The following is a 21,591-nucleotide window of genomic DNA, read 5'->3' as shown; positions in this document are numbered from 1 at the left end:
ATCCTGAAGAAAAATTATTTTAAGCCAGTGACACTCTGCTTCCCGTTCCCTTTGAAGTTAGGCATAGCCAATGAGATCATTTTAGACAATGAAATGTGAGCAGAGCCTTAAGGGCCAGTGAGGCATTCATCACATTGTCTGGACTTTGCCTCAGTGAACTTTAATGATCCCTATGGTGAATTCTTCATAGTATTGGGTTGCAGTGAGGATAACATGGAGTATAAAGCCTCCAGCTGACTGGACAGTAAACATTAACGAAGAGTTATAAATAAATCATTGATGTTTTATATCAGAGCTTGGAAAACTATCCTGTTGGCCAAATCTGACCCACTGCCTGTTTCCATAAAGCTTTATTGGAACACAGCCATGCCAGTTTTTGTATGTCTTGTCTAGGCAGAGTTGAGTAGTTGAGACAGAAACCAGGTGGTGTACAAAGTTGAAGATATTTACTATTTGGCCCTTTGTAGAAAAAGTTTGCTGACCCCCGTTTTATGCCACTGATCTTTTGGGATTTTTTGTTACTGTCATAGATCATAGCACATTTTGCCTGATATGCTCACCACCATGTGGTATTATCTGACTATAAGCTTCTTATCAATCTAATGGGTGTCTTGAAATATTTTTTATCAGGTAAGTAAATAATTCCTTTTTTAAAAATATAAATATTTTATTTATTTATTTTTGGCTGCATTGGGTCTTCTTGATGCACGTGGGCTTTCTCTAGTTGTGGCAAGTGGGCACTACTCTTTGTTGTGGTGCGCGGGCTTCTCCTTGCAGTGGCTTCTCTTGTTGCAGAGCATGGGCCCTAGGCGCACAGGCTTCAGTAGTTGTGGCATGAGGGCTCAGTAGTTGTGGCTTGTGGGCTCTAGAACGCAGGCTCAGTAGTTGTGTTCAGCTTAGTTGCTCCGCGGCATGTGGGATCTTCCCAGACCAGGGCTCGAACCCATGTCCCCTGTGTTGGCAGGAGGACTCCAAACCACTGAACCACCAGGGAAGTCCCAATAATTCCTTTTTGAAAGCCACAGACATATCTTGCTGACCCTAATGGCTCTTTATTTTTAAAGTTTTTAAAAATCAACTTTATTGAGGTATAATTACATACAATGAAATTCACCCATAAGATTCTATAATTTTTATTAAATGTACAGAGTGTGCAGTCATCACTATAATCCACTTTTAGAACAATTTCATTATCCCCAAAATTCCCTTGGGCCCTTTTGCAGTTAATCGTCACTCCCATCCCTAGCCCCAGACAACCACTAATCTGCCTCCTGTCTATATGAATTTTTCATTTCTGGACATGTCATACTTTTGGAATCATGTAAGTCTAAATGGAATCATGTAATCTTTTGCATTTGTCTTCCTTCCCTTAGCATAACGTTTTTGAGATTCATCCTTGTTTTAGCACAAATCAATAGTTTGTTCCTCTTTATTGCTGAATAGTATTCCATAGTACACAGAAATCCCACGTTTTATTTATCCATCCACAAGCTGATGGAAATTTGTTTTGTTTTTACTTTGGCTATTATCAATGCTGCTGTAAACACTTGCATACACGTCTTTATATAGAATATGTTTTAAATGGGTAAATTTCTGGGAGTGGAACTGCTGCATAAGATAGTTAGATTTATGTTTCACTCTTAAAAGAAACTGACAAACTGTTTTCCAAAGTAACTGTACCATTTTACCTTTCCACCAGCAATATATGAGAGAGTTCCAGTTTTTCCACACCCTCACCAACATTTGATGTTGTGTCTTTTTGATTATTGCCATCTTGCGGGTGCACAGTAGTATTTCATTGTAGTTTTAATTTTCATTTTGCTAGATACTAATGATGTTGAGCAATTTTTCTTGTGATTATTAAACATTCACATATCTTGTTTATGAAATTATTCAAATATTTTGCCCATTTTAAAATTGGGTTGTGTTTTCTTATTATTTAATTGAAAGAGTTCTTAATATATATTCTGGATACAAGTCATTTGTTAGATATATGATTTCAAATAATTTCTCCTAGTCTGTGGTATGTCTCTTCATTTTCTTAACAATGTCTTTTGAAATGCGAAAGACTTTAATTTTGATTAAGTCCAGTTTATCATTTTTCTCTTTTATAGATTATATTTTTGGTGTTGCTTCTAAGAACTCTTCGTCAACTGAAGGTCATGACAAATATCGTCTACGTTTTCTTTTAGAAATTGTAAAGTTTTAGCTTTTCCATTTAGATCTACAATCCAGAGAACCTATTTTCCAACACCTATTTTCCAACTTTTCAAATATGAAACTTTTTTTTTTTTTTTTTTGTGGTACGCGGGCCTCTCACTGTTGCGGCCTCTCCCATTGCAGAGCACAGGCTCCGGATGCGCAGGCTCAGTGGTCATGGCCCACGGGCCCAGCTGCTCCGCGGCACGTGGGATCCTCCCGGACCGGGGCACGAACCCGCGTCCCCTGCATCGGCAGGCGGACTCTCAACCACTGCGCCACCAGGGAAGCCCCTCAAATATGAAACTTTTAAAGTATAAAAATATGTTCCTTCTGTGAAAAATACATTTGGAAACGTTATCAATGTTTATATTGCAAGCAAGTAATGAGAACTTACTCCTCTTATGTGCATAAAGTTGTGGATGTTTGAAAAGAAACTAATTGAAGCTTATGCAACCTTATCTTTATCTTTCCTTCCAGTTTTACAGACTTAAAGAGAGTTGGGCAAGTCCAGAGAGACTTAAGTTTTCTTCAAAGGTTTCAGGACATAACTCAACTCAGCAAGGAACACTTTCATAATTCTTTAATAAAATGAGAGGAGGGCTTCCCTGGTGGCGCAGTGGTTGAGAATCTGCCTGCCAATGCTGGGGACACAGGTTCGAGCCCTGGTCTGGGAGGATCCCACATGCTGCGGAGCAACTGGGCCCGTGAGCCACAACTACTGACCTGCGCATCTGGAGCCTGTACTCCGCAACAAGAGAGGCCGTGACAGTGAGAGGCCCGCGCACTGCGATGAAGAGTGGCCCCTACTCACAGCAACTAGAGAAAACCCTCGCACAGAAACGAAGACCCAACGCAGCCAAAATTAAATAAATAAATAATTTTTTTTAAAAAATGAGGGGAACACGGATGTCTTTGAGTAGGACCAACATGGCTCTCTGTAGAGATTTATTTGTATACATGGAGGGAGATAAGCTTGTTTTTCTTTCTAGCTGCTGCAACTTGGTCGCGGAGTGGGAAGTTACACTGTGCTTACTTAGCTGCAGAATTATGCAGCTATGAATCAGTATTTCCCCTGAGGTCCCCCAACCTAAAGGGGCAGGTATCAGAGTAACAGTAACAGTAGCAACATCAAAAAAGATCCTCCTAATCTCCACCCACCAGGAAAATGCTCTATCTCCCACTCCCCCCATGTTGCTTCCCTTTTGGGCAGAGTCCCGGGTGCTGGCCCCATCCTCCATGTTATGGCTCTTGACTGTATTCGATGTTCCTCTGCTAGCCAGGGCTGGTGGATTTCATGGTCAAGTACTGTCTTGCAGACTCTTACACCCTCTCTCCACAGGCCTCTCTCCCAATCACCATATACCCACAGGCCTTGGAGTCAAACAGACTTGGTTTGAATCCTGGCTTTGCTAATGGCTCCATGACCATGGACAAATCATTTGCCCTCTTTGAGTTTCAGTTCCTCTTCTGTAAATATGAGACAGTAACACCCAACTTTCAGGATTTCTATGTGGATTAGAGATAATAGGAAACACCTAGCACGGTGCCTAGCTTGGTATAACACTTTTTAGCATCACTCATCTTATTGAGTATATACCATAAATGGTAGCTCCCAAAAATCCAAAACAAAACAAAAAGACTAGTAGCAGTAGTACAAGTAGGTTTTCTCTTTCTTCCCCTTTTCCCTCTCCTCCTCTTCTTTCTTCCTCCCCCTCCCCCTTACCTGCGACAGATGAGATCAATGTTGCAGATGTTTTGATGAGCACCTATGTGCTCTGAGCCTGAGCCAGAGCCACAGTCATTGTGACAAAAAACCTCTCCTTGCTGGCTAGTCATTATTGTCACCATTTCTACCATCTCCCTGTGACCCTAGACAGGGGCTTTACCCATTGGAACTAGCAATGCCTTTCATTTCAGGGTAGCATGGGCTGAAATGTTGCTAGCGTTGTAAGGGATAAGCCTTTCAGAGCACAATTTGGGAACATCCAATGCATCAGCCTCTCAGTGCCTCATTCAAAATATACTCTGACTCCCTTAACATAGCCTCTTTGCTACTGCTGCAAACCCTAATTCAAGCCACCATCATGTCTTTCCTGGACAGGAGTCTCCTTACTGCTGTGTCTGCTACCGCTTTTGAACTCTATAATGTATACTACATTTTACAGCCAGAGAGATCTTTTTTTAAAATTTATTTTATTTTTTATTTTTGGCTGCATTAGGTCTTTGTTGCTGCACACGGGATTGCTCTAGTTGTGGCAAACGGGGGCTACTCTTTGTTGTGGTATGTGGTCTTCTCATTGCGGTGGCTTGTCTTGTTGTAGAGCACAGGCTCTAGGCATGCAAGCTTCAGTAGTTGTGGCATGTGGGCTCAGTAGTTGTGGCTCGCGGGTTCTAGAGAGCAGGCTCAGTAGTTGTGGTTCATGGACTTAGTTGCTCTGCGGCATGTGGGATCTTCCAGGGCCGGGGCTCGAACCTGTGTCCCCTGCATTGGCAGGAAGTTTCCCAACCACTGCGCCACCAGGGAAGCCCAGCCAGAGAGATCTTAAAACATAAATCACTCCATGCATTATACTACATAAAACCCTCTAATTGCTTCCCATTGCTCTTAGCATAAAATCCAAATATTGCATCATGCTTTTACAAAGTCCTATATATATGGGCCCCACTAATGTTTCTGCCATCATCCACTATTTACATTTGCTGTGCTCTAGCCACACTGAATGTCTTTTTGTTCTTTAACCTAACCAAGTTAATACATTCCTCAGGATCTTTACATGTGCCATTTCCTTTGCCTAGAATCCTCTTACCCCATATCCTCTCATGGCTATCTTTTCTTCCTTCATTTAGATTAAGCTCAAATGTCATGTCTACAGGGAGGCCTTTCCTGAATACCTGACCTAAAGTGGTGTCTCCACTCCCCTAGTCTTTTGCTGTTGCACTATCAGTGTTTTAGTTATGCATTTATGTGTGTATTTATTTTTTATTTGTTTGGTGTCTGTCTCCCCCAACTAGTATGCTAGTTCCAAGAGAGAGAGACATTCCCTGTCTTGTTCACCCCTTTATCCTCAGTATATAGAGTACTGCCTAGCACACAAAAGACTCAATAAATATCTGTTTGTTAAGCCAAATAAACAGATATCCATCCAGAAACTACTTCTCCCCTTCAGAAAGCACTTCTGGCCACTTCCAACTGCTCAGATGTTTTGCTCCATAATTTCTCACACTTGCCTCTGAGGAACATCCCATCACCATCCCCTGGAGAGGAGTTCCTGGTGGCAAGTGTGTCTGGCCTCTTGTTCTTTCAGGATTTGAGGTAGGATTCGAGCCTGGGTGCCTCCTGTCCATAGTCTGAGTTCTTGTAAATGGTGACAGTCTGGTGTTTGAAGAGTGTTGGTGTCAAAGACAGGTTTGAAGAACTGTGGAAATCAGTTGGGTTAGTCAAGAACACATACCTAAAACATGGAGCAAAACTGTGCATTGGGATTTTGGCTGGTGGGAAGCAATGCTCAAGAAACCAGTAGTGTGGGGTGGCCCAGGGAGAGTGGTCTAGATGAATTCTAGATTTGGAGTATGGATTCCTGAGGCCATTTGCTATGGAAGCAGAGCCTGTATTTCATGTGGCTAATCTAGGTTTGTTTAAGGAATTGTAATGCTGTTTATGGAGTTCAAGACTCCCTTGGGACCTGCCTCAGCCATGTTTTTCATGCTCCCTCTGCACCCTCCTCTCTGAGGAAGACTGCTATACTCCTTTCTACAGTTATACCTTTACATTTCTCTAAAGTATTCTCCAAATTTTCTGTCCCTGGAACAATGGAGAAATGTGACATTTTATAATTAGATTTTCAAGAGTGAGCCTTGGACTCAGTTTTCAGGCACACAGTCTTTTGGACTAAACATTGCTTGCTTGTGAGATATCTTTGCCTGCCATCTATAAGACATAATTGTTTGTGGCAATACACAGAGATGTCCCTTAAGGAAATCCAGTACATATAAAGCTGAGCTTGCTGACCTCTAATATATACACTAGAGGTGATTATGTTACAGAATAATAAATAGTGGATACCATTAATGATTCAAAATAATATTTAACTTAAAGCAATCGATCATCATACAAATTTATGACATAAAATAAAGAACATGTATACAAAAAAGCCATCACCCCTCCTGAAGTAGAGTATTCATAGGCTTTTTTAAACCTCGCCATATACAGAGAGTGTAAATTTTGGTTGGAATCATTGTTTGGCAAAGCTGTTGTTTGTTCAAGGCAGCAGTAGAGACATAAGTTTCCCTCAATTCTCACACAGAAAAGTATCACCCAGAAGTCACAACTCTCAAAAACTACCTTCTGTGCACCAGGCGTTATCATTTGTGCTCATAATAACCACGGTAGGTGCTACTTTTGCCTGTGTTTTACTGATGGGGAAATGGACAGAACAGCTGACTTTTAACAAATGTGGATGAAGCTTCATAAATCAAGTCTTGCTTCTTGAATAATGGTTGTACCTCTTATATCAAATCAACAGCCCAGCAGGTTTTTAACTTCACCAACTTTCTTGTTGAGAAGGAAGCTGAACAATAATTTGTCTGTAAAAGTATGAGCAAGAAATGTTACCCTAGAGTTGTGCAGAAGTGGAAAGATGCAAGAACACTGATTTTTTGGTTGTTTTGTTTTTGACGTGTTGGGAAAGTCTATAGACAATTTTGGGTGTGAAAGAAGTTGACTAAGAAGTGTAAATTTGCTCCGCTGTTCTGGCCTTAGAAACATGTTGTATTTCATTTTAACATCTCTCTCTCTCTCCTATTTTATAATGACTTTGTTTTCTTGACTATAACATGGCTGGAATTCTCCAGGCATTATTATATTAGAGTTGGATTAGTAAAAACAAAAAACAAAAAACCCACGAAGAAAAAAGACTAAAACAGAATATCATGAGTTATTGTTAATATTCTAATAATTATTTATATCCATTCAGTTGAAAATTCAAATAGGATTTGAAAATGACTATGGATGAGAAAGATTGCTTTATAATGAAGGAAATATCCACTTAAACCTCCCAAACTTCCTAGATAATTGATAGAAATTTAACCATCTACTTTCCCTGAAGTAATAGCTTGAGAAAGTGTTTCAATAGATACATCTAATTTTATCTTGCACAATTCTTTAAAAAATGTAGAAGAATTCTAGAAACCTTCTGGAACCACTAGTGTTTATTATACTGATATGTAGTTTAAAATTTAGAGAAAAAATTGATCTCTTCCTTGGGGAATCCATATAATCTGAGGAGATAGAAATAGCAGGTGTTGGAAAAAGAGGGGGTAGTTTTAAGATTACTTATTTTTTATCTGCTGCCCATTAGAGTTACCTGATACTGCCTGGAGTCATGAGGTGTGTCAAGTGAATTTTATGTATAATTAGTTAACTACCTCTGATATACATAAATACTTTGGATAATTACTGGGCTTGTAGTCTATCATACTTAATAATGTACCACTCTTCTCCTTCTAGATTGCTTAAACATATTTCAAAGTTGTTAGGATACAATCCACATTCCTTATAATTTGGTAACCCTAATCTGTCATCTTTGGCACAGAGTGTATGGGAAAATGTGAATCTGTGTGTGTGTGTGTGTGTGTGTGTGTGTGTGTGTGTAAACAAATATACACATAAATAGAATTCTGCTGAAATTCCAAAGCAGCATATTAAATAGTAGAGGGAAAGTTGGTTTAATTATCTTGTATTACTGACAGCCACTTTTCACGATCTTATTCTTTTCCCACTCAGTACAATCAGAGGCTTATGTTTTTATTAAAATTTATTAATATGCATCATCAGTATATCATTTAATTCCTAGGATAATCTTAGATGACCTAAGCTGGTGGTTTAACTATGTGATAATATGCTATTATATCCCACATTTGAAAATGAAGATTATGACATTCATAGTTCATATGTGGACCAAATAAAACTGTAGACTTTTAATGAAAATATCTGTCTCTAGATTTCAGCTGAGCTAAAATGAGTTTAAATGGTGATGTGACCTACCTATGTCTTGATTAGTGTAAAAGGAAAAGTTTGATAAACCTGTTTGGAAGAATTTCCCACTTTCACGTTTTGCTCTGAATACAAAATCAAGCTTTTAAGGGTATGACTGCAAGGACATTTAAAAATCTTAACAATTAACCAGGGCATTGAGTGAGTACATGCAGCTCAACCTAGTGGGTTGTTTTTCCCCCTTTGTTTTCTTTTTTAAAAAATAAATTTATTTATTTATTTTTGGCTGCGTTGGGTCTTCGTTGCTGCACGCAGGTTTTCTCTAGTTGCAGCGAGCGGGGGCTACTCTTCGTGGCGGTGGCTTCTCTTGTTGAGGAGCATGGGCTCTAGGCGCATGGGCTTCAGTAGTTGTGGCTTGCGGGCTCAGTAGTTGTGGCTCGTGGGCTCTAGGGCACAGGCTCAGTAGTTGTGGCGCACAGGCTTAGTTACTCCGTGGCGTGTGGGATCTTTCCGGACCAGGGCTTGAACCCGTGTCCCCTGCATTGGCAGGCGGATTCTTAACCACTGTGCCACCAGGGAAGCCCTCCCCCTTTGTTTTCTTTTCTTTTTTCTTTTCTTTCTTCTTTACCATGATTCATGGTGAATCATAGTTGTTTTAAAAACTACAGGATTAACTATTTATGATTTGTATTAATCATACAATATTAATTGTTATTAATTGAGATATTAATCATTTTTCTGAGATGGGAACCCTAACAAAATAATCAATTAAGACTTTTCAAAATTAATTAACTGGAAGATTCTACTGTTTTTTTCCTTGTAAAGTTTTGTCTGGGAAGCTGGCACTGATTCTCATTCTTCTATCTACCGTGAGCTACTTAGTAGCTGTAAAATAATGTCAGAGCCTGCTTTTAAGGAATACATCCTTTCAGAATGAAGGGGTTAAAGAACTTTGAATTGCTCACATGTGACAAATCGCTTTAACCTTTAGCTGCTCTGTGTTACTTCTGACTCACTAAAGAATAGCCAAACCCAGGTTGCTTTCAGAAAGGACTCCATTTTATTCCTGAAAGAAGTGATTATGTGTGAAATGCTTTTAAACTTAATTATGAATATTATCATCTGATGTCAGGCACTACCTACTGCATCTGGATTCCCTTTGTGATAAAGTTTGACATTTCGTGCTAGAATTGAGTATATACCTTTTCTTAAAATCAAGTCTTCTCAGGAGTCACTTCCCTGGCTCATTCCAAGAGGAGGCACCCTGAGGAACAGTGTGTTCTTTCCCATTTGTATACCTCATGCAACAGCATTCTTGTTGATCAGAGATAATTTGACAAATGGAATTTAAAAGAGGATTATTAAAACAACTAGCAAAAATGCAGCACCAGAAGTTCTGGAAACCTACAGAAATGACTTCTTAAGTGCATTATTTAGTAATTTATATTTGATATTTTAGATTCTGAGCAGCTCCTGAGTGAGAAGAGAATTGGAATAGAGATAGTATGTTGCCTAAGGTTTCACTTAGCTAGATGCATCTAGATAGCCACGTTAGAGTCAATTCTAGGGGCTTCATGGCAATGAGGAACTCTGAGCAGTAGAGACACTGTACGCTAATAGTGATTGCATAGTCATCCTTTTCATGTGTTGAGGTCAGTTTGATTTAAAGATATAAGTGGGTTCTTTTTGTTTATTTTTGTTGTTGTTGTTGTTTGTCTGGATTATTCTGGTTGCAGTAAAGAAAGACCCTTCTCAAGTGTGCTGAAGAAAGGAGACCCTCCTCTAAGAAGAGGAGTCACAAGCGGTCTGAGTTTCACTGGTGTGGTTGTTCTGGATTCAAGGCTGCCCATGAACCTTAGTGGCAGGAGCTCACGCATTTTTCCTTTGTGCTCAACCATTTCTGGGACTCAGCTGCACTCTGAATGACTGCGTCGTTCTGTCCCCTTGTCCAATCAGCTGTGGAGCAGAGGGAATCAATGGCCTACTGTCCACTCAGCAGGGTCAATAGGTAAGAAATGTTTCCTTGATATACAGATGAGATATTATCCCCAAATACATTGTTACCAAAAATGTTATTGAGAGCAAAGGAGGAATGAATCCAGAGAAGAAGTGTTGTTGGGAGAAGATGTCAAATTCAGGTTTGCCTGTATTGTACAAGAGGTGACTGTAGATACCCAAGTGCATATACATAGCAGTGATTTGGTTGGTTGAATCTGAAGCTCAGGGCAGAGGGCAGAGCTCTAGAACTAGCCTGTTTGTCATTAGCACATGGGTGAGAGTTCAAATCATTAGCTCAAATGAGGTTACCTGAAAAGAGCATATGGAGAGAAAGGCAGTGTGCAGAAAAAATGAGGAGAGGAAGAAACCCTGCGGAACACTGACATTTAAAGAACAAGCAGAGGAGAAGCAAATGTACTCATATGGGAGATAGTAACAGAATAGGGTTAAACCTAGGAGAGAATAATATCATGGAAACCAAGGATATACAATTTTAGAAAGGACTGAGTCTCTACTATTCTCAAACAGGACAGAAAGTACCAAAAAATAAGAATAGAGAATTGACAGATTGTCATGATGGAGATCATTGGTTGCCATTTCCAGAGCAGTTTTTGCAGAGTTGAGGCAAGTGTGAGGTGCATAGGAAGTGAAAATCAGCTTTTCGTGGTTGAGAGAAAACAGGAATGGGAAGCGAGAATGGTTTTTGGAATAGGGTATTCTTCAGAAGCAGCCAAACAGGGAAAAATAAAGCGAGCACATAGTTAGAGGTAAGGCTTGGGCCAAGAAGACATACTTTTTCAGGCTAGAAGAAATTTGAACATGTTTATTAGTTAGGGGTAAGAGACTGGAGGTTGCAATAGGAGTAAAAGGTTGAAAAAAATTATGGTGCTAATGAAGCTAGGGGAAAATAATATGGAAGAAGATTTCACCATGATAGGTAGTTGCCAGTAATAGACTGGCAATTCTGTGAGTTGGATACCAGTAAGTAACTATGAAAATATTTGTATATAAGGTATAGTGTCCAATTAACTCTTAAATTGGTTTATTAAACCGCTGATATCCGTGCCAAGACTTTCTGTCTCAGATCTCTCATTATAGGTGAGAGATCATTTCTTTTTCTTTGATTTTTTTCTTGTTTATAATGGAGTTTGAACAACATCTTTGCTCTTGGTACAATGATGGCAGGAACAGTTAAAATCCCTCGAAAATTCATTATGAACTATTTTAAAGCTACTTTAAAGCTACATTTGGCTCTGCCTAATATTTAGTGAAATTCAAAATATAATGTCATTGACTGACATGTTTTTTCTCCATTTCCTTTCCAACTTACCCCCAGGAAAAAATATTAATAAAAAAATTCTAACATTTCCCTCAGCAAAAATATTTAATAAAATACTGTCCAACTCTTCCCAACTCCAACCAGATGACTGAAGTGGCCTATGCAACTGGAAAATTCAAGAAAAAGTTTTTGTGATCAGGAGCTTTCTGCCATTTAAAGAGTTGTAACCATTTCCTCATGGTATTGGTGATTCCAGCCTTGCCTTTCTGCTGCCAATGGAGCTCAGTCACTAATGTCAGCAGGGAAAGAAAACAGAGACAGGGCCTCAGACAGAGATAACATGGGACATTTATACAGAATGAATTAAGGAAGTGGAACTATGTGCCATCTGCCACAAAATAATTTACAGTCTCAACACAAATTCCTGATATTGCACCTTGAATTCCTTGATATGTGAAGTCAGATATAATAGTTAATTATTTTTTGAAGTGTTTGTCATTAACAGCCCCACTCAGCTATGCATGTTGTGATCAAAGCTCTAAGGATTTCTGTAGACTTGTAGCAGCCAACATCCCTTCCTGTTCAAGCAGAGAAAAAGAACTCTGTAGCTCAACCTGACACCCTGGTAAGACCCGGAATGTTTCTCGTCTACTTCATTTGGTGCCTCTGACTTGAAAAATTGATGACAAATAACATATGCATTGCTACCACCGGGAAACTTTATAGAATTCCTCTTTTTTAGTACATGGACTACTGAGAATTAAAATTTTAAACTGGGGAGAGATAAAAACCTAAAGTAATATTTGAGAGGGAGCAAAAACTGCTGAGAGTAGGAGAGGCAAATAATAAAGCCATGAAATTATTCTGCAATGTTCTGAAGAGGAAAAGGGATGAAAAATAGGTTCTTGAATCAAACAAACAGATTGGAATCAGGCAGTGAGGTTTGAATCTCGGTTTGGGCACTTACTAGCCCTGTGATGCTGGACGAATTATATGGGTCTATAAGCCCCAGTTTACCCAACTGTAAATGGGTTGCTTTGAGTTTTAAATGAAATGTGAAGTGATAAGCATGATGCCTGGCACATGGGAGATGCTTAATAAATGTCAGTCATCGTAATTAAAAAGGGATACCTAAGGGATGTATGAAATGGAAGATGGGTCTGATGAATATACCCAGAGTGGTTTGTTAGAAACAGGTGGAGAACTGTGGATAGACGGAAGGGACCGCAGGTGCGCTCTGAGTGGGGGAAGCTAATCACTGGCAACGTTAGTGAGAGCGGGCATTCTCACTTCTCTTTAACCTGTTTAGTTCAGTTCAAGGACTAAGGACAGTGACTGCATGGAAAATTAAAAAATATACATATTCCTAGGTGCCTAACATCCTTCTCCCTCCCCAACTTAAATGTAATTGAATGGGGCTGGGGTAGGATCCTGAAATCTGTACATTCAAAGTGATCGTCAGTGGGTCTGATTACTTAGTCCAGGAACCACTGAGTTAGGAAATGAGGCTTAGAAGGATAAGATAGTTTAGAAAATCTCTATATGGCAATGATTTTAAAAAATATTTGGGGGGCTTTGAAGCCCTCTGAAAATCTGACATAAAGATGCGTTAAAAATGCAGCCCATACCGACTCATAAAATTTTGCATACATTTCAAAGTGTTCACTTACCTCTGAAGCTCAGCCACACCAGGCTAAAGAAAACCCACTGTAAGTAATTAGTTATGGAAACAGAATTCTGTGGCACAGATAACAACTAGTCAGATAAAAGAATTCCTTTCACTGGTTCTTAGTGGGCTGTGATAGAGAGAGCTGGCTTTTCATCAAAAACTTGTGTCCTTCCTATTATAGTGTAAAACTGTTGCTGGGAAGCGACTACATCTCTCCCAGCCTCCCTCACATCTAGGTGTGGCCATGCCAATGGCCTTGCCAATGAAATATGAGCAGAGGTGACGTGTCACTTGCAGGAAAAGAGGGTCAAGAATGAGGCACACCTTTTCCATCTCTTCTTTTTCTCACCTGCTGGCTGGATGAACACCCCTGGGGTAACCTTGGAAACCACATGTTGACAATGGAAGAGCAGTAAATTGGATGGAGGCTGGGTCTTGAAACATTGCTCAGAGGAGAGCTGGCAGCTGATCAGGAACATCCATTTTTCTCCTTACATGCAGGAGAGATTAATTTATGTGTTCAGCCACTGAGATTTCAGGCTTTCTTGTTTTTAGAGGTGCTAGTGTTATTTTAACTAACCACTGTCAGTTTTTGGAACTATGTATAGGGTTGAGACCCAGAGCACTACCTGGGAAATAAGCAGCAAGTGTAATAGTCTTCTGGCACAGGTCAAGAGGTTCGATTTCCCCTGTAGTGGGCAGTGAATTTCATAGATGATGTACTAGGAAGCAAAGCAATGAATGAAGCAGATTTTGCTCTCGAAGGCAATGGTAGAACTAGTCAGTTACTTTTTTCCCTGATTCCTCTCCTCTAGTACAAGCCATGTTTTCAGCTCAGTGTATTTCATCCTGGCAGGATGATTAATACCAACCTCAGGCCTAATGTGTGTGTGGTGGGGGGGGCAGCATACTCTCGGCACTTTAGCTTTCCCATTTAGAAAATGAGGATTCTCTTTCTTCCTGTTTCCTAGGTATATGTTTTGAGGGTCGAAAGAAAGGTTCAATGCCACTGTAGCAGAGACTGCAAGATGTTCCCCAAGTCCCTCTTCTCCTTTTCTTTATGAACAAACAGCTGGACTCAATTCCTAGCCTCTCTCGCATTCGGCATGGCTATGTGACTGAGTTCTAGCTCAAAGTGATATATGCCACATTTTTCTGGCTTTGAAAAATCATCTAAGTGTGATCTTCCTTCCTATTTTCCCTTTTTGGCTGGCTGGGAGGGAGATGACCATGATGGCCTTGGAAGCTACAATTGAAGATGGCATAGCTTCTGTCACTTTGTTGCCCTAAATGACTGTGAGGACAACCCCATTGATCTGATCAGCTGCCCAGCAAGTAATGAAGTCCTATTGAGTTTGAAGCAAAATACATTTTGGCAACTAGTATTACTCTAACCAATATGGCTATTAACTAAACTTTGGACCATACGCTCCTCCTAAACTAAGCATCCTTATGAAGTTTATAAATAAATAAACATAAATATTTATGTATATATATTTGCAGTATATATTATACACATAAGATCTTACACACATATAATACACACACACATACACATCTATATGTAAGAGGAAATTACTGATGATGTTTTAATTGGAGTGATGAATATAATGGTAAGAACAATGGATAAATACTCTGGGGATCTGATTTGAGGTGCAAGATATTTGACACTGGGGAGAGTCCTTACTTAACTTGGATAGGACTCCATTAATTAATGGAAAGTAAAGGGATGGCTTTGAATCATAAGTGGCTTTCATATTGTTCTTTTCTTTTTTTAGCAGTGACTTGTTTGCTCAAATTAAAATTTGGCGGAAATTAACTTCAGAATTGCTTTTTTTGTAATGAAGGTGGTGGGTGAAGGGCTGAATCCCATCAGATTAAGGAATTCTCTGCAGAAGCTTCCTAGAGGCCCTGGGACCACTCAGAGCATAATCTGAACATCTTCAATTAGATGAACTTTTAAAGTTTCTTTTGGATATAACATCCTCTTGGGAAAACACAAGTTTTTCCATCTTTTGTTTCTGTGTTTAGTTGACAAATAACACTAAATTCTGCTTCCACTTTCTGTTTTGATTAATAGTAACCTAACTAGACTGAACCGATGGGAATCCAATGATATTTTATCTTCTTTTCCAAGAGATCTGCATTTGAAAACATCAAGTTCCCAGGAGTCTGACCAAATTGCAGTCTAGGATCTGTGTCAAACACACTTGTAATTACTTTTGTGGAAGAATCTTTGATATCTGCTTTTAATGATAGAACTATTGTTACTGTCCCTTAGAGGTTTGAGTTGAATTTTATTCTTAACTCTGCGTGTGTGCATTTGTGCTCTGTAAGTACATGTGTATGTGTGTGTGTAAAATGACTAATATCTATAGAAATGGTCGATAACATATTTGATGAGGGTCTTCTTTCAGCTCTACGGTGAAATCTATTTATTTGTTAGCTTATGGTTTTAAGCCTATCTTAAAGTATTATTAAACAAAAATGTTGACTGGTTTTTATCAGTGAGCATCCCATCAGGAAACGGGTTATTTAAAGGGAGTAATAAATAAAGGCAGGTATGTGGAGCAAGGCATAGCCCAATAACTACCTGAGAGCCAGTAACAGTGGGGTTTCATCACTATCTGTAGGCCTGAGGAACCAAAAGGCGGTAGTTACCAGAACCTAGAGATAGAAAGGCATCTGGAGAAGGCTGTCTGAAAGGAGCTGTGACCTGTGATTGAGGGATATTGCTAACCCACAGCTACCCAGCAGGAAGGGAATAGGGAGAGAAGTAACCCAATTTCTCTCTGCTCCTTCTCTTCCATCTACAGGGAATTCTGAGTAACCAACCTCAAATGGAAGCCAGAGGGCAAAGGAGTCTATTTACATAATCCATGCCTGTCAGGCTATGGGGTCTAGAATAGTGAAGAGAAAGGTAGAGACTTGATTTGGAAGGGTAAATACAGTATCCAGCCCACTGACCATAGGTCTTTGTTGTGAAATTCAAGAGTATTTGTAAATATTAGAGTAATTAGTGCTCATGGTTAAAGAACTAATCATTTATTTAGGGTGTTCTATCTTATATAAGAGTATTTTTATAAAAAATAAAAATATAAAGGCTATAAAAATATAAAGACTCTGGTTCTCTGTCCAATATGATAGCAAGCAGCCCCATGTGGCTATTTAAATTTAGTTGAAATTAAATAAAGTTATAAATTCGGTTTCTCAGTTACACTAGCTTCATTTCATGTGGCTGTTGGCTACTGTACTGGACAGTACAGACAGAGTACATTTCCACCATTGCTGAAAGTTTGGTTGGATAGCACTGCTGTAGTTAATTCATTCCTCATTGCCCAATTTCTTTCCTTTGTTCCAACTAAAAATGAAAGTGAAATGACTTTTGGAATTATTCATTTTTCCTAAACTACTAGACCCCCATAGCAGTATTACTGTCAAATATTAAAATATCTTATAGTGAGTTAGAGTTATTTGGGTGCATGCAAAAAAAAAAAAAATCAGCTCTGGCCAGCTCAAGGGAAAAAAGAATATATTGAAAGGATCTAGTGGAGTTCCAGAAGGGGAATAGAAGGTGAAGGGAGACTGAAGAACCAAGAACACAGAAAATCCAGGAGTTAAGGAAACATGAACTTCTAGACTCTCATTAGATGCTGAATGAAAGCTGAGCCTCTTCTTTTCTTGTTGTTCACAGAGAGGGTCCAATGTATTACCAGATGCCTGTACCTTGACTAGGGGAAAGTATGGTACCTTGATATATGGGTCCATTAAGGCTACACACAGTGAAAAGTGTCATTCTCCAAAGGAAATCTGGTTTTCTAGTACCAAGAAAAGGTGGCATGGATGGAAATACTCTCAACCCCCAAAGTTGTTCAATACAGTCCAACCTTTGGCTAATTAATATCCATATATGTCTTTCCTATATATAATGCATACATTCTCAACAGGGATGATATTCCTCCCAAGGGGGTAAAATTTGTTTTTTGGTGGAAGAAATGTTATAGATATTTATGGTAGGCTGAATAACAGTTCCCCAAAGATGTGCACGTCCTGGTCCCCAGAACATGTGACTGTTACCTTACATGGTAAAAGAGACTTTGCGAATATAACTAAGTTAAGGATTTTGAGGTAAGGAGATTATCTTGAGTTATCTGAGTGGGCCCGGTGTAATCACAGAGTCCTTATAAGAGGGAAGCAAGAGGATCAGCGTCAGCAGTAGGAGATGTGATGACAGAAGCAAGAGATTTGAAGATATGATGCTGCTGGTTTTGAAGATGGAGGAAGGAGGCCATGAGCCAAAGAATGCAGGCAGCCTTTAGAATCTGGAAAAGACAAGAAAATGGCTTCTTCCCTAGAGTCTTCAGAATAAATGCAGGCCTGCTAACATCTTGACTTTAGTCCAGTGAAACTGATTTCAGTTGACTTCCAGAACTGTAAGAGAAAAAAGTTGTACTCTAGGCTGTTAAGTTGTGGTAGTTTATGCCTGAATAGGAAACAAATACAATACTTCAATAGTTTGTGGTTCTCCATAGCTCAACCCCACATAACAAAGTCTTATGCCTTACTATTTAATTTTTCTTATTAAGGAGAATTTAAATTTAATTTTTCTCTTTGGGAGAGGTAATAATAAAAGGTTGAGAAACTCTGATAGTAGAGTTTCAAGAATCCTCCTACCTTTACATTATTTGCAGCCTAAACTATATTCATTCCTTTCCCAAAGGAACATAGCGTATAGTTGTGGTCAGCTCCTGTGTCTCACTTCATGTATGAGACATCTGGATGATGTTTTATTCCTTGTGGTTTTCCTATGATCAATCCATGCTGATATTACACACTATGGACAAAATGGCGAGGCTAATCATCATCACTAAACTCCATTTACAATATTGTAAGTGTAGAAAGCCACTAGGAAAGCGAAAGGAAATGATTAAAAGAAAAATGACTCAGCAATGAAAGGGATATGAGTGAGGGTTAAAATTTTTATTTCTTACATTTATTATTTCTTCTGTGCTACCCATTCTAGTTCCTTTTGCCATTGGTTGTTTGCCCAGCGATATGCTCCAAACATTCATTCTTTAAATATCTGAAACCCTGGTGATCCTTCATTAATTTTTTAAAACAGCTTTATCAAGGTATAATTGAAATATTAAAAAATAACTACGCATGTTTAATGCATATGAGTTTGGACATATGCACACACTCTTGAAGCTATCACCACAATCAGGGTAATAAACATATCCAGCATGACTCCACAAGTTTCCTTCTGTCTCTCTTTTATGTGGGTGGTAACAGGGTGTAATGTGAGATCTACTTTCTGAATAAATTTTTAAGTGCACAATACCCTGTTGTTAACCATAGGCATTAGGTTGTACAGTAGATCTCTAGAAACTTATTCATCTCACATAACTGAAACTTTATGCCCATTGAACAACTTCCCATTTCTTCTTCACCTTATCCCCTGGCAACCACCATTCTATTCTCTGCTGCCACAAGTTTGACTACTTTAAAATACCTCTTATAAGTGGGATCATACAGTATTTGTCCTTCTGAAACTGGCTTATTTCACTTAGCATAATGTTCTCCAAGTTCATCTATACTGTTGCAAACGATAGGATTTCCTTATTTTTAAAGGTTGAATAATATTACACTGTATGTATATATTATCTTTTCTTTATCCATTCATTTGTCTATGGACATTTGGTTTGTTTCTCTATTTTAGTTATTGTGAATAATGCTGCATTGAACATGGAGGTGAAGATATCTCTTCAAAATACTAATTTTATTTATTTATTTATTTATTTATTTATTTATTTTTGCGGTACACAGGCCTCTCACTGTTGTGGCCTTTCCCGTTGCAGAGCACAGGCTGCGGACGCGCAGGCTTGGCGGCCATGGCTCACGGGCCCAGTCGCTCCGCGGCATGTGGGATCTTCCCGGACCGGGGCACCACTCCGTGTCCCCCGCATCGGCAGGCAGACTCTCAACCACTTGCGCCACTAGGGAAGTCTTTAATTATTTGAGGAACATCTACATTGTTTTCCATAGTGGCTACACCACTTTCCCCACAGCAGAGTACAGGTGTCCTAATTTCACCACATCCCCTGTAACATTTATCTTTCTTTTTTTTTTTTTTGTAATTGCCATCCTAACAGGTATGAGGTTTTATTGTGATTTTTGACTTGCATTTCCCTGATAATTAGTGATGTTTAGCACCTTTTCTATACTTTGTGACCATTTAAGTGTCTTCTTTGGAAAAGTGTCTATTCAAGTCCTTTGCCCATTTATTAAATCAAGTTCTTAGTTTTTATCACTAACCATGGTTATAAAATAATGTGTCCCAGGGAATTACCTGGGTTCCAGGTGTTATCCTTGAATGCATTTAATAGTAGTAGACACTTCAGGATCTTGGTCAACACTGTAACACCCACTTTTGCCTATTTTCCCAGTGGCATGAGGATCCCTGCAGAGTGAAGTAGCAGTCTTAATTTCCATTGCAGTGAATTGTTTTTGGATGCCTGTTGTAGAAATTCCTTCCTTGTGTGGCAATTTACTCTTTTGTGTTGTGAAAGCCTCTAAACTACTCAGATATGTGGGGCTAGGAACAAAACACATTGTGGGTGGGTCATTATGTGTGATGGGGAGAAAACTTTTCGAAGAGTTTGACTTTTAAAAGGCAATGACATTTTTAGGAACTGGGGTAAGATGATCAGCTTTGCATTTAGAAAGTAGAACTGTATTTAATTTGCTATATGAATTATTCTCTGTTTAGTTAGTTGATAATCAGTATACCTCAACATAAGATTTGCATTTACTTTGCCAGTCCCCTGGAGCTGGTACCAATCTGGAACCACCATAAGTTAAAATTTTCTCCTGAGGATTTTTTTCAGATCACTGAGATAGAGTGAACTCAGATTGCAAATGTGGTTTAGGAATGGCTTATGGTTGTGAATTACTAGGGTAAATACATATTTTTTCCCTTCCAAGAGAGCTTAGTTGTCACAGATGAGTTTCTTTTCTGCTCCATTCTGTGCAGTGGGGTTTATGCCTCACTCACCCTTACACGGTGGGTGCAGCAGGGACCACTTATCAAATAACCCACCTTGAGGGGTCCTGGGCTTTATGTTACATCCCCTATTTCCTGAGCTTGTGCCAAGTAGAAGCTCAAGGTTTCACAACTTCAATAAAAATCTTCAGTCATCCTTGGCTGTCTTTTATTTCCTGGTTACTGTTGAGGTTTGACATCTTTATACTTTTTTGTTCTCTCAGTGATGCATTTAAAAATAATTAAAACACTTTATCTGATATTTTATCTTATTCAAACAGTTTGTTCAGGGTATCTAGTCTGCCATATGTCAAATGTAGAAGTCCTTCTACTTTTATTTCAAAGGTAAAGAAACAAAGATTCAGAGTTGCCATGACTTTCCTCAGATCATACAGCTCTTTTGAACAACCACATATGCACTGTTAGATACTAATTTTAAGACAAGACCAAAATCTGGCTTTCTGACAATGCCTGGAACCTTGTTTTTACCTCTGTACTTAAAAGATCAATGTCTTAATCAAAGCCGATTTGACTATACAACATAGAACCTATTAAAAACATGCCAAACCAGGGACTTCCCTGGTGGTGCAGTGGTTAAGACTCTGTGCTCCCAATGTAGGGGGCCTGGGTTTGATCCCTGGTCTGGGAACTAGAGCCCACATGCATGCCACAAGTAAGAGTTTGCATGCCACGACTAAGGAGCTGGTGAGCTGCAACACAACTAAGGAGCTGGTGAGCTGCAACTAAGGAGCCCGTGAGCTGCAACTAAGGAGCATTCCTGCCGCAGCTAAGACCCAACACAAGCAAATAAATAGATAAATTAATTTTAAAAAATATGCTAAACCAAAAGGAACATTTGGGTGGTCTTAGAGAACCCAAAGTTAGGATGTACAGTGTGACCTCAGGAGAGGTTGGCATTGGATGTGAAAAATTATCCAAGTTCAAGTTAGTCATTCTTTCTGTCTCTCCCACCTACAGGGTCTCCTGTGTCTACAATTCTCTTGCACCCTCTTCATTCTCTCACTTTTTATGTTGACTGACTTTTTTTTTTTTTTTTTTTTTTTTTGCGGTACGCGAGCCTCTCACCGCTGTGGCCTCTCCCGCTGCGGAGCACAGGCTCCGGACGCGCAGGCTCAGCGGCCATGGCTCATGGGCCCAGCCGCTCCGCAGCATGTGGGATCCTCCCGGACCGGGGCACGAACCTGCGTCCCCTGCATCGGCAGGCGGATTCTCAAACCACTGCGCCACCAGGGAAGCCCTTGACTGACTTTTTGTACTTCATTTAGCATAAGGTGAAAAATAACCATTCTCATTCCTTTTAGGTTATCTCACAACTAAAATATTCAACAGAGACTGACTGGGGTCTCCCAGTTCTAACTTCAAAATGATGATCAGAATGAGATGATGTA

At 39.4% G+C, this 21,591-nt stretch overlaps 1 protein-coding gene across 1 annotated transcript in view; it reads left to right on the top strand.

The window, feature by feature from the left end:
* The window catches only part of DNAJB9 (DnaJ heat shock protein family (Hsp40) member B9), a 700,535-nt gene that overhangs the window by 91,749 nt on the left and 587,195 nt on the right, over positions 1–21,591 (top strand). The window lies entirely within an intron of this gene.

The sequence above is a fragment of the Kogia breviceps genome, chromosome 9 (genome assembly GCF_026419965.1).
Source record: "Kogia breviceps isolate mKogBre1 chromosome 9, mKogBre1 haplotype 1, whole genome shotgun sequence".
In the NCBI taxonomy this organism is placed as follows: Eukaryota; Metazoa; Chordata; class Mammalia; order Artiodactyla; family Physeteridae; genus Kogia; species Kogia breviceps.
Note: the sequence above shows the minus strand (reverse complement) of the source record. Positions and strands in the feature narration are given on the sequence as shown.